This window comes from Bactrocera tryoni, unplaced genomic scaffold (genome assembly GCF_016617805.1).
Source record: "Bactrocera tryoni isolate S06 unplaced genomic scaffold, CSIRO_BtryS06_freeze2 scaffold_25, whole genome shotgun sequence".
NCBI lineage: Eukaryota > Metazoa > Arthropoda > Insecta > Diptera > Tephritidae > Bactrocera > Bactrocera tryoni.
The window spans coordinates 28,686,059-28,700,367 of NW_024395977.1; the positions used below are offsets into that span (position 1 = coordinate 28,686,059).

General features: G+C 36.7%; 1 pseudogene; it reads right to left on the reverse strand.

The window, feature by feature from the left end:
* Positions 1 to 6,453: 6,453 nt before the first annotated feature.
* On the reverse strand, positions 6,454 to 10,084 carry LOC120780850 (annotated as a pseudogene).
* Positions 10,085 to 14,309: the final 4,225 nt, after the last annotated feature.

A 14,309-nucleotide genomic window follows, 5' to 3' on the forward strand; every position in this document is an offset into this window, starting at 1 on the left:
TTTTATGAATATTTTCAATTATTAATAAAGACAATTGTGACCTATTTAATATTATTGGGTGCTTTTGATTAAATTGAAGATTTGCATTACCCAATCTACCTCCTACCCGAAGGATTCCCTTATTATCCAAAATTGGATTCAAGCTTGCAATGCTACTTTTATGATTAATTTCTTTTTTGATTTCTAAACTCTGAATTTCCTCTCTAAATTGTAATTTTTGCTGATATCTTATTAATATCTCTTCAGCTTCTTTCATTTCTGAGTTTACTAAGTATTCAGGGCATTTTTCCCTCTTATTCTTTTTATAAATCGCAAAATATAAGCTACTACCCTTATTAATTTGCTTAAACTGGAATATTTTATAGCGGGATTCTGTAACCAGTCTCTTGTCTCTATTTGAGACATTTTGAGGCAAAGTCTCAATTTGAGACTAGTTACTATTCACTAAACAGTCTCTAGCGTTAGTCTCAAAATATATAGACCTGGTAGTTAGCAGGTCACAAAACTAAAAAGAACTCTTGTCTGCCATTTTGAATATACTGAATAGAGATCATCATAGATATTAATCGATTGTCGTTTCTTTATATTTTGTAAGCAACTCAAACACGAAAAGGTTAAAAATAAATCAATTTTACATAAATTTCGTAAATATTATGAAACAAAGTCAACATATATTTTTATTTTCATTGATAATTATGTTTTTTGACTATGTTATAGAAAATTTAATATTTGCTATCGACATATTTATTTTCATTCAAGTGTAAAAACATCTCTGAATAATGAAATGTAATAGATTTTGAGACTGTCAAGTCAAGTCTCAAAAATTGTCTCTAACTTAAAATCTCAAATTTAGAGACTTGAGACTGTCTCAAGTTACAGAATCGCACGGTTAGTATAACCTTATCCAAGAAATGTAATTCCTTTGAGGTTGTCACATACGTTGCATCGATCTGAATAATCTTCATTGGCCAATGATGTTCTTCTTCTGGCAACCATTTTGGACCCTTCCACCATAGATCGTGTTCTATTAGTTTATTTGCCAGTACCTCTCTGGATGCTACATCGGCTGGATTGTCCTTTGTTCCAACGTGTTGCCATTTCGCATTGTAAGCAAGTAATTTGATTTCTTCTACTCGTGTTCTAATAAATCTGTCTTTACTTTGGCAATTATTTATCCATGCTAACGTTAAAGTTGAATCGCTCCAAGCAAAAATTTTCATTTCTTTGTTGATAACTGTTTTATCCTTTGTACCAATTTAGCAAGTAGGTGAGGCAACGTTTTCTTATTTTTAATTAGATTTACTTTAGTTTTACCAGCAACTATTGTTATAACTGATCCAACTTTAGCAAATACAACTGCTGCTTAAGCTTTCTCTGAAGCATCTGCGAATCCATGTAGTTCAAATTTAAAGTTGTTTTTAGTTTCAAACCATCTAGGAAGTTTTATTTTTTTATCTTTGGTATATGCTGCATAAACTCTTGCCATTCTTTTGTTAAATTCTCGTCAAGTAATTTGTCCCAGTTGAGTTTCATCAACCGAAGTTTCTGTATAAATAACTTTGCTATAACGGTTATTGGTGAAAGCCATCCCATTGGGTCGAAAATTCGCGCTAAATCAGACAAAGCTTGTCTTTTTGTAACTAGCTTTTGCGTTAAAAGATTCGTATTAAATCCAAACAAATCTTTGGTAGAATCCCATTGAATACCCAATGTCTTTATTGTTTCGTCCTCTGCTATTTTTATTACTTCATTTGCGTTATTTACTGGAATAGTTGCTATGATTTCACTGTTGTTTGACATCCACTTCCTTAAGTGAAATCCATATTTTTGTAGTTGTTTCGATATTTCATACTGAATGGCCTTACATTCATCTATTGAATCTGCTCCTGTCATTAAATCGTCCATGTAGAAGTCGTTTTTAATGATGTTTGAAAGCAAATAGTTGTGGGGTTCGTATAATTTGGCAATTTCTTGTAAAGTTCTCGTTGCCAAGAAAGGAGCTGATGCTGTCCCATATGTAACTGTTTGTAGTTTGTATTCTTCTATCGGCTCTCCTTTTGTTGCTCTCCATAATATACGTTGGTAATCTTAATCACTATCTGTTATTTTAATTTGTCGAAACATCTTTTCAATATCACTTGTTAATACATATTGCCAAAGTCTCCATTTGATTATAATGTCATATATCTCTTTGAAGTCTCGGTCCTATGAAGAGGATGTCATTTAAACTACCTCGTACTACTGTCTTATCGAATCACTGTTTGAAGTGGCAAATCCGCATCTATTTTCACTTGCTTTTTCCACGTGGCCCATTTGTGAATATTCTTTCTTAAATTCCACATATTGTTGTTTTAACTCGTCATTTGTAGCGAACTTTTTCTCAAGATTAAGAAACCTCGCCATAGCTTGTTTGCGAGAATCGCAATTCATCATCATCTGCTGTATCTGCTGGAGTTGTGGTGTCTTCTATTTCCCAAAACTTCTCCAACCGCTGCTAAAATTGTATTGTTTTTTCTCGGTTGTTGTAAAACTCCCGACAGCATGCAGCCCAATTTCTTGGCTTGACCTAGTATTCGATCCTTTTTAAATATGCCTTCTTCTAGTATGCCAGCATATATGTCACTTCCAATGACAATATCGATTCGATCCGATTTATTGAAATTGGGATCAGCTAAAGTGTCTTTTTCAATTGTTCTACATCCCATTTAAACGTTTTGTCTGGTTGACCACTCGTTAATTTGGGCAAAATTAGTGCTTCGACATTGTACGCCTCGTTGCTTAGGAATCTCGGCTTGATTTCAATGTTGATTTTAAATTTGGACACTCCCCCTGTGGTATTTCCTAAACCTTGTAGTTCAGTTACTTCTCTTCTTCTTGGTAAATGAAGTATTTGAGCTGCTTCTTCGGAAATAGTAGTCTTTTGGGATCCTTGATCGATTAGAGATCGCAATGTGACATACTCTCCATTTGCTGCCTTCACCCTTATCTGTGCTGTTGCTAGGAGTATCGCCGTTTCCGAATGTTTCGTCACCATTGTGGAAGATGTTTTTGTGATATTTTCTTCACTTCCTCCTTTTCCTTTTTGGAATTCATTGAAGTGCAATAAAGTATGATGATTTCTTTCACACTTATTGCACTTCTTCTTATTATTACATTTGCCTTCATATACGTGATCAAGGCAAATGTAGCATAGCTTGTTGTTTGTTATGAATTTTCTTCGATTCATCGTAGTCAATATCTGAAACTTTCTGCATTCACCAATTTGATGCGCAATTTTTTTGTGCCGCTGTATAAAATGTCGGTCTTCGCTGTGGCTGCTTTTGATTATTCCATTTAGCTGGTTTTCTGTCTCGTATTGCTTCTAGAGCTTGATATTGCTGCTCCAGAAAACTGAAGACGTCATCGAGGCTTTGTATATCCTTACTTTTTTTACGTTTTGCTCGTCTTTCTTTGTCTAGTTTTTGAACCACTATCCGAGCTATGATGGCTTGTTCATAATATGCATTCTTTGGTGGTATCTAACAGCTGCTTCATGCTTGCTGCACTTTCTCCATTTGCTTCCGGTTGATCAAGTAGTCTGTCTACTTGTGTGTTTTTGAGCATTTTTGCTCGACGTTGATATTTTCTTTCAACACCAGAAGCAGCTTCAGGTGGTTCCACCTGAATAGTTTGTGCTATAGATTCTATTTGCCCCTTGCTGCTCACTGCTGACAGACTTACGGTAGTACTTCGAATTCTTAAATTGTGAATAGAATTCTCCGTTGTTTGCATTACATGCTCGTAGTAATTCTTCGCAATTCTTGACTTTTCTTAGCCATTATTTTGTTATGATTTGCAGTAAACTCTTTCATAACAGTCTGAATATGATCCATATATTCCAGACATGAAGCCTTTCTTATCTTTCCGCTCAGAATTTTCTGCTCCTCCAACGCAGCTAGACCGCCCAACTCCTTCTGTCGTGTTAGCAAATTCTTCATATTTGCTTCTTTGTAGTTGGTTTCTGTAGATATATATTAATTTTTTTTTTGTACTGTTCTTGTTGTTATAGCCACAAGGACGCTTTTAAACTTCTTTTTTTTAACTTTTACGAAAATTAATTTTTATATATATATAGCCTTCGCTATTCCGGCTTACATTTATTTTTATTTGGCTAAGTAATGGTCTTTTTCTTTTAAGAGGTTTCTAGTACTTGCACTTGCTCGATTCTTTTTCAAAAAAAGGATCGAAGGTCCAAATGTACAGAAAAACAATTCTAATCCGTACTGTGAGAGTTCACGTTTGACTCTGAAATTCTTTATTTAAATTTGTTTCGTCAATACATTTCTTAATTCTAATCTCTTAACTAGGTACATATGTATATGTATGTATGCTTAGTGCACATACACATGTGTAAATATGTATTTTATTTTTAATACATTCTTCAGATACTAACGCATTGATATTTTACAGCTACAGTACGTGTCGGTTATATGACGAACCGCTTGTATGCAAATTTTGGTTATATGCAAAATTTTCATATTTTAACGCATTATACACCGAAAATTGAATCGTTACGTACAAATTTTATTCTGTTTTAAGCAAATTTTCCAACACTGAAACACTAAATTTATTCTATCGATATATTGCGCATTCCAATCCAAGAGAACAAAATCAGCGCTATATAATACCCAATAGGAAACGGGATCGGAAAGGCGCACACGTGAATTTGGACAGACCCTTGTTGTCCTGGCTTACCCAAATCCGTTCCCAAAATGGAATTGTTGCCGGACCTGTCTTGCTTTCTAAAGCACAGGAATTTGCCTTAAAATTAAACGAAAGTTATGTGCCAGACCGTAGTTGGTTGCAGCGATGGTGCCAGCGAAATGCTCTTAACTTCTCCAAGATTTACGGAGAAGCTGGCTAAAATAACGCAACAAGTGCAGAAGCCTTCACTACTAACCGTTTGCCTCATATTCTTGAAAAATTTTCGCCGGATTGTATATTTAATGCCGATGAAACAGGGCTGTACTACAAGGCGTTGCCAAATGGAAGTTACAAAAGCAAGTATGAGAATCCAAAGGGATTCAAAACTCAACCAGCACGTATAAACGTGCATATTGCATTGTAAAGTCGACTAAACCACGGTCCTTTAAAGGAAAACAGCTACCGCTGCCATAATAAAATAATACAAGTGCTTGGATGACGAGTGTTATTTGGAAAAAGATTCTAATAGATCTCAATGAAAATCTTGAAAAAGATAACAAGCAGATATGTTTGATTGTTGATAATGCTCCTTGCCACAATACAGATGAGAAATTCTCAAACATTACGATTGAATTTTTACCACCAATACAACTGCCCTTATACAGCCACTTGATCAAAGTATCATCCACTCATTTAAAATGGAATATCGACAAATCCTAATAAAAAAAAAAACAAATTTGTGCGTTGGAGAAGGGCCTATCTATAGTTGAATTCCTGAAATCGCTCACTGTTTTGGATGGTATCAAATATGCAAATAGTGCTTGGAACTTTGTTAAGCAGCAAACAATTAGTAATTGTTTCAAAAAGGTAAATTTCGCCTTCAAGATGGTACAGATTTAAAATAAAATTCTATTGAAGATGAAGAAGTGTTCGCGTAATCTGATACTTGTATTAAACACCCCTCAGCGAAAAATACCTTGCTAAGCTTAAGCAGTTATGTAGTTTTTGCAGCTGCCTCAATAACTGTGTCCCTAAGAACTTGTGTATTTTAATATTTGACAGATGTCGTTTGCAGTCTGTCGCGCTCATTGTGTTCAGCACTTAAGTCTCATATTACAATTTTGTTGCTTACCATTGTACTTGACATTTAGTGGACTGTATATACTTTTTATTTAATTTATTGCTTACATGTGTATTTTTATGTATTAATGTATTTGTGTCAAAAATATAATGTTCTACATATAATTAAATCTTAACCCAGTTAGAACAGTGACGGTCACGTTACCTAGTGACATGCCGGTAACGCGTGCCGATTTAATTGTCACTTTTTCCTATCACGTTCTTAAGGGTGAATCAAAAAAGCTCCCAAAACTTTTGTATACATGTGATCTTGTATCACCTTCTCGCTCACATATTTTCTGCTGTAATAAAACTATATCCTTCTTTCTCACACTTTCATTAAATTTGGGATAATTCATCAAAACTGCTCTCAGGAAAGCGTGACGGTGCATTCTACAATAGCCTAGTGGGTAAACCACTCGCTTGTCATTCCTTCAACCTAAAGTTCGAATCTCAAAATTATAAAGATTTTTTTTTTTAATAAAATATATTTTTATTTTTATTAATTTGAATAATAAAATAATTTTATTTAAATTTACATTAAATTCATTTCCTTCATCTTTTGACATTTTTTTTTAATAATATAAAAATTATTTCTATAAATTCTTATATAGATACAAAAAATAATATATAAATATACTTCTATGCATTTTAACAATATATTGGATTACCATTTCCTTCCACAGCCAAATTGTTTCCTTGTTGTTTTGAGAAGCTTGCCTCTGGGTTGTAGCAACCAGAAATGTTGAATTTCTTCCGTTTAAATGTCAATTGTTCTACAATAACAAATGAGTAAAAATGAATTAAAAACTAAAATGACGATTTTCCATGTACCTTTTACGGGAGTCGAAGAAGTTGTCGGGCATTCCTCCAAATAGGGGTCATCAAAAAGCGCTGGTGAATCCATCTGATTAAGAAATAAAAATTTGGCAGCATCAAAATTCATTTTAAATAACTTAATATAATATAATAAAATACGACCGGGCTACAATAATTTACATCTTTTTCACAAATTTTCATAAATTTAGATGCACTAAGATTAAAAGCCTTTTTTTCCCGGTTCATACATATATGCACTAAATGTACATATATTTTTTCATATTGAATTAGTATTTGTTTTACTCACCCTTTTTCAAACATTATCTTGAAGACACAAAATATTCACAAAAGTTAAAGAAACACAATTATAACATCCGTAGGTTTAAATATTTATTTTATTCTCAACTATCGACGCGTTTGTAACCAAATTCTATTTTTCTTCGAATTCAATTTGTCACAACGAACAAGCAAACGTGAAATTCACGGTATCATGCTGTACGCTTTCACATCCATCGTTTTCAATAAGAGGTGACAGCTAAAAAATTTGTTTGTCTTCTTTTGTTTTATTTTTGCTTAACATCTGTTGAGTGAAGAGCTTATAATATAAAACAAACAAAAGACACAATAGATTGACTTCTTACTCATTTCAAAATTTTTTCTTCGAACTCAATTTGTCACAACGAACAAGCAAACGTCAAATTCACGGTATAATGCTGTACGCTTTCACATCCATCGTTTTCAATAAGCGGTGACAGCTAAAAAATTTGTTTGTCTTCTTTTGTTTTATTTTTGCTTAACATCTCTTGAGTGAAGAGCTTATAATATAAAACAAACAAAAGACACAATAGATTGACTTCTTACTCATTTCAAAGAATTGTGAGGAAGTGTTAGTGACAAGTAAAAATTGTGTAAATGTATTGGAGTTTCGGTCACGCAAGTTTTGCAGGGAATATAATAAGACTTTCATGTTCATATATTTATGAACAATCTGGTTGGTGGCTTTTGGATCCGGAGACAGCCAGGTAGCTTGATGTATTTTCTTGTGCTGGAATCTAGTACTACAGATAACCATATTTCTGGCCCCGGCGAAGTCGATCAGCCTCAACCCATTTGGGGATGTTTCATCGTGGAGGCTGAATTTACCGATCGTAGTGCTAAAGATACCTTCTTTGCCCACCCTGGCGTTAAAGTCGCCAAGCACGATTTTGACATCGTGGCGAGGGCAGCTCCCATAGGTGCGCTCCAAGCGCTCATAGAAGGCATCTTTGGTCACATCGTCCTTCTCTTCCGCTGGGGCTCTTCCGCTGGGGAAAACAACCAGATGGAGAATATCAGATATCTAACTCTCCAGATGAGATTGTAAAACGTCTAGTTGAACCAATAAAGCGCAGCGGTCGAAACATAACAACTGACAATTGGATACAAATTGACTCTTGTTGGCACTTTGAATAAAAGGAAGCCTGATATTCCAACCGAATTTTTGCCAAACAAAAATAGACCACCATGTAGTTGAGTTTTCGGATTTCATAACCAAATGATTATAGTTTCATATGTTTCTAAGCCAAAGAAAGCTGTTGTATTACTTTCCACCATGCACTATGATAACGCCATTGACGAAACAACAACCAGCGATCAGAAACCAGAAATAATTACTTATTACAATAGTACGAAAGGCGGTGTAGATTGTAATGACCAACTTTGCAGCAATTATAATGTTGGAAAAAGAACAAAAAGATGGCCTCTGGCTGTTTTTTTTTTCATCTTGTAAACGTTTGTCGCAGACAAAGCAAATACTGATAAGGGTATCACGCATATAAGGCAGATATTTTTGAAGCAGTTAGCAGCAGCACTTGGGACAGGTGTTGTTTAGCTAAAGAGACAATGTTTCATTATTTTATTCACAAATTGAAGTCTAATCTTCTTTTATTTTGGGCCATAACATTTAAAATCTCTTCCTCCGTCACGTCTATATCTTTATGGATATTCAAGAGAGCCATTCCGTTCAGGCGTGCTTCGCCAGTTTCTTAAATATGTTTTAAGCCTGCGAATTGAGGAAAACGAGCGTTCACTGTAAGCGACAGATATAGGGATTGTTGCTCCAATCTTTAAAAAACGATGCACTGTTTTGAAAATTTGTGCATCGCAACAATTCAACGCGTCTAAAAAAGTTTTGGATCTCTTTGTCTGATTTAACCAGTTCCTGAAAATATATTTAAAATTTTAGTTAGAAAATATAATCTGAAGAAAAGATTTTTAACCTTTTCCACATTCTAAATTCAGCAACGAAATCATCGGGATCTTCTACATCAGCGGACCATTGCTTTTCTAAAACACGAACAGTCTCCTGCATCTCAATAACGTCAAGATTTATGTATTTATTTGGCAAAATGTTTCCAATTTTGGAAAGTAGCTCTCGATGTTTTAAAAATCGTTCATTGATTTGGTTCAAAAAATGATCTAAAAACGGTATATAAATTGATCTGCGGTAATATTCTTCCGGTTCGCCTTCATAATTGTCGCGATTAGTTTACCGTTTCGCCAAACGCGGAATTTTGATTTCTAAATCTAATTCTGCGGCTATTGTTTTAACTGATTCAAAAATTTGTTTAAACGATTATTCAGAATCCTTACGCATTTCACTAATTTCAGCATACAAATTATTTGCATAAGCAACGCAGCTGCTCAAATCAGAGTCTATTTGCTGCAATCATAGGCTTATGTGTTTTGATAATGCAAAAATTGGCTTTAGTATCGCCATAGCAATCACAAATTGAGGTGATTGGATTGCAGTCAACAAAGCATGTGGCTTTGATAAATCACTTCTTAAATTTTCAGTATCAAGCTCTTCCAACGCTGTACAGATCAATGGGAATAAATCGTTAAATAAAGAAAGAGATTCTAAATGCTCCACCCAACGTGTTTCGCAGAATTTAAGTAACCTCACTTGCTTTGAGTTTGGAAAGGATTCAAGAATAAGATATTTGAGCTTGCTTTAGTTGACATCCGAAAAAAATTTGCGGACTCTTTCATGGAACCAATACAATTTCTTATAGCAGGTATTTTGCAAGTCGTTGCGATGGCTAAATTTAAGCTGTGATTAGCACAGTGCACACAAAGAGCCGCTGGATATAAATTTTGGATGACACTAGCACAACCTTTGACATGTCCACTCATCGACCGCGCTCCGTCATAACCTTTAGAAGGAACAAAAAGTATAATTTAATTGTCCCAAAAATAGAAGTGTTGAAAACTCACCTTGACCCCTTATGTGTGCAAAACTAAGTTTAAGTTCTTTTAATTTATCAATTAGCACATTCGCAAGACCGCTGCCAGTTGTATCCTCAACAGGAACAAAACATAAAAAGTCCTCTCTCAGTTTTTCCTCATTCTCAAAACGATCAACATACCGTATACAAATTGAAAATTGCTCAATGCCACTAACATCCGTGGTTTCATCAGCAATTATTGCAAAGCATTGACATTGAGATTTATTAATACGGTTAATAATTTTTTTTGTATTATTTGTCCTGCTATTTCAATAATTTCATTTTGGATGCGTCAACTGAAATAATTAGCATTACGTGCTGCAGTTTCAACATGCTTTTTTAAATTTTCGTCGCCATTATCTATTGCTAAACGCAAAAGAGCCCTGAAGTTCCCGTCGTTTTCAGCAGACATTTCTAAAGAAAGAGCAAGCCTTTGCCTCCCGCAGACAAGCAAACACGGATTATAGGATGTAATTTTGCTCGATTTTCAAGCTGTTGCTTTTTGCGGCCATGATCAATTTCTGTTAATATATTGTTTCTTTTATTTTCAAAAATCAGCTTGAAATTGGCTGCGTCTTCCACTGCTCTGCGGTGATAATCCTTCTGCTGATGTTCTTTGTATTTCTCAAGTGCCTTCTTCCAAGTTTTAAAAGTAGTTTGAACAAAAGCATTTATCTTTTGGTGACTACCATTTCCAACGTTTTTCCAAACAAAAGCAACGCAATATAGACAGTAGGCACCATCTTGGCTAGGCGAATATAAGTTAACACACATAGCCAAACCACCATCTGCTTATTCATTTCACCTGTAGTGCATCGAAGTGCTTACGATGCAACTTACCTTCCGCGCATGGCAACAATAGCAATAACAACAGTATGTGAAATCAGCGACAATAACATTCCCATAGGTACGGAAAGTGCTGACACTTTGTCTGCAGAGTAGCGTGTGACAGCAATAACGACAACAACGGCGAACCGCAGTGGCAGCGGCAGCGACGTTTAGGGTAGCGTTAAGTTAGGAATTGGCTTTTGTTTAGGGAAATAGTTAGTCTAAGACCGACTATGTAATCGAAAAGATTTGGCTGCTCCTGCATAGCAGGAGAAATAAAAGTTTAAAAAATTATAAGTGAAGAGACCTCATTATTGGCGCCCAACGTGGAGCCACGCGCGGAAAAAGATACGGTAAAATCCTAATAAAAGGATAATAGTCTAACAATTCGCAAGGTGGCCGCGAGCTCGATACCCGCGAGTAACAACCAAAATTTTAATTAAAAATAAAAACAACACTTAAATCAACAAGCTTAAGGATTTGCACGTCGCGCCTAGACGTAGCCAGCGAGGGACTGAGGAGAGAATCGGACTAAGCTGTGGACATCCCCATTAAATATAAAATAATAAAATATGATAATTTTTCACATGTAAGTAAAGTGCTCGGCTTTCGAATAAATAAATTTTTTTCTTAACTTGTGTGCGTGGATCAATTATAGTTATCTGAATAAGCGACGCTATTACTGCAGGAGCACTACATAGTTAGTGTTATTACAATTTTTCTGGTTTTTTATTCTCGTTTGTGTGATCGTTTTTTGTGTAAACCATGGACGCACAAACGATGCAGGGCTTAATAACAGCAGCCATAAGGACTGCCACTGAAATAACAAAACGAGATTTCCAAGGAACCATTGACTCATTGACTGACAGACTGGCGACTTTAGACTACAAGGGTAATAGAATATGCGCCTGTTACAATCACAGGCAATCTTCAATGTGACGAATCTCTGGACGTGATAAAATCGCTGCCCGAATTCAACGGGACACAATCACGGTATGTTTCGTGGAGAAATGCCGCTCAGGCAGCGTATAAGGTGTATGAACAATATGACGGTAGTTCCCGTCACTACCAAGCGGTAGCGATCATAAAGAACAAGATTACAGGAACAGCTGACACCGTGCTTGCTTCTTTCAACACGGTTTTAAATTTCAAGGCGATTATAGCCTGACTAGATTTCACTTACTCCGATAAGAGACCCCGTCAGAGCAACAAGAACATCCTGCAGTTCTATGATGAAGTAGAACGAAAACTTACCTTGCTCGTAAACAAAACAGCGATGTCGTATAGTGAAAACGCTGAGCTAATCGGCACTATTAATCAAAAATATCGACAAGATTCGCTACGAGTGTTTATTTCAGGTCTTAATAGGCCTCTATGCGATGTTTTGTTCTCCCCGAGGCCTGCCGATATGCCCACAGCACTAGCCCTTGCACAAGAGCTAGAAGCTAACCAAGCCAGATCTGCATTCGCCTATTCGTTCCTCGATAGGAAGGAGCGACCGCTTGGAGCCATTCAGAGGGCAACCCCATTTATCCCCCAGAATTTCCCTCAATATCGAAGAATGGAAGCCACCCGACAGGATGTGACACCGATGGAGGTCGATCCATCCCTTTAATACCATCGACAATAGACAGCAATTGCGTCAATCGATTAACCAAAGCCAGGGAACCCAACCAGGATCCACTGTGAATCCTCTTTCTCAGAGGAATCCGTTCAATACTTACCGGTCCCAAGGAAAGCAAGAAGTAGCACAAAAGAGGCGAGTGGAAAGCGACAGACAGACGGCACCAAAGGTGCAGCGCATAAACCACCTAAGAACGCAGGGATATGGGGACGAGAAGCAAGGGTGCGATGAAGACTCTAGTGGTGACCAGAATATTAGTAACGGCGAGGACATACAGTACGACGACCAATACTTGGACGAACCTATTGATGAAATTAATTTTTAGATCAAAGTCCCTCCTGCCATATGTAAGCAGATCATTCGCAGGGAGGGAATTAAAATTTTTAATAGACACTGGTGCCGCGAAAAATTATGTTAAGGACTTCGATTTCCTTAAGGGCATTAAGGAGGTTGAGAAGCCCTTCCTTGTCAACTCAATCCACGGGACTGATAACATAAATGCACTATACATTTCTTCGACCAAAATGCTCAATTCTATATTCTGACCTCCCTCCAGACATTTGACGGTATCATAGGGTTTGACTTCCTTAGAGAAATAGGTGCAGACCTAGACATGAAGAACGGGATTATTCACTATAATGGTAAAAGAGAAACTCTAAGGCATTTCCCTTGTCGAGACGTGAACGCTATCCTGTCTACTAATAATCGCGAAAATCGAATATCAAAGTTAATAAAGGAGCATTCAGGAGTGTTTGCCGCACCAAATGAGTCATTGCCTTATAATACAAATATTGTAGGAACAATAAGAACCGTTGATGACAATCCAGTCTATTCCAAAAGCTACCCATATCCAATGGCTTCAGCCGACTTCGTAAATCGAGAAATTTCCGATCTGCTCCGCAACGGCATAATAAGACCTTCACGGTCACCGTATAATAATCCAATATGGGTTGTAGGAAAAAAGGGACTTCTGAATCTGGAGAAAACAACATGCGCCTGGTTATTGATTTCAGGAAGCTTAATGAGAAAACGATAAGCGATAGATATCCCATTCCCGAGACTTCAGTCATCTTGGCTAATCTGGGCAAATCATCGTTTTTTACCACTCTTGATCTTAAATCTGGGTTTCACCAGATAAGACTAGCAGAACGGGACAGGGAAAAGACAGCATTCTCCGTTAATAACGGGAAATATGAATTTTGCCGACTTCCGTTCGGCCTTAAGAATGCGCCTATCATCTTTCAGCGGGCCATCGATGACGTTCTTCGAGACGAAATTGGCAAGTGTTGCCATGTTTACGTTGACGACGTCATTATCTTCTCTAGGGATGAAGATCAGCACGTCAAGGATGTTAAACGTATTCTCGAAAAGCTTTACGAAGCAAGCATGAGACTGTCACTTGAAAAAACCAAGTTTATAAGAAGCGAAGTAGAATTCCTCGGATTCATTGTCTCCAGGGATGGAATAAAAACCTGCCCAGACAAGGTGCAAGACATTGTCAAATATGAAGCTCCAAGAACACTTCGTGCCTTCCTCGGACTCTCAGGGTATTATAGACGGTTCGTGAAGGACTATGCGTCAATTGTTAAGCCATTAACGAAATACCTTCGCGGCGAAAATGGACATGTTAGCGCCAATCGTTCTAAAAACGTTCATATTCGACTGGACGAAGAGGCGATACGAGCATTTGGTAAAATCAAGGAAATTTTAGCTTCAGAGGACGTCCTCTTACTATGTCCTGATTTTGAAAAACCTTTCGACTTAACGACCGATGCATCCTCACATGCATTGGGCGCTGTTCTGTCACAGGGCGGTCGACCTGTCACCATGATTTCCCGGACCTTGTCATCCACTGAAGAAAATTACGCTACAAATGAGCGCGAGCTCTTAGCAATAGTCTGGTCCCTCCAGAAATTGAGAAATTATCTTTATGGTGTTAAACAGCTTAACATCTACACAGACCATCAACC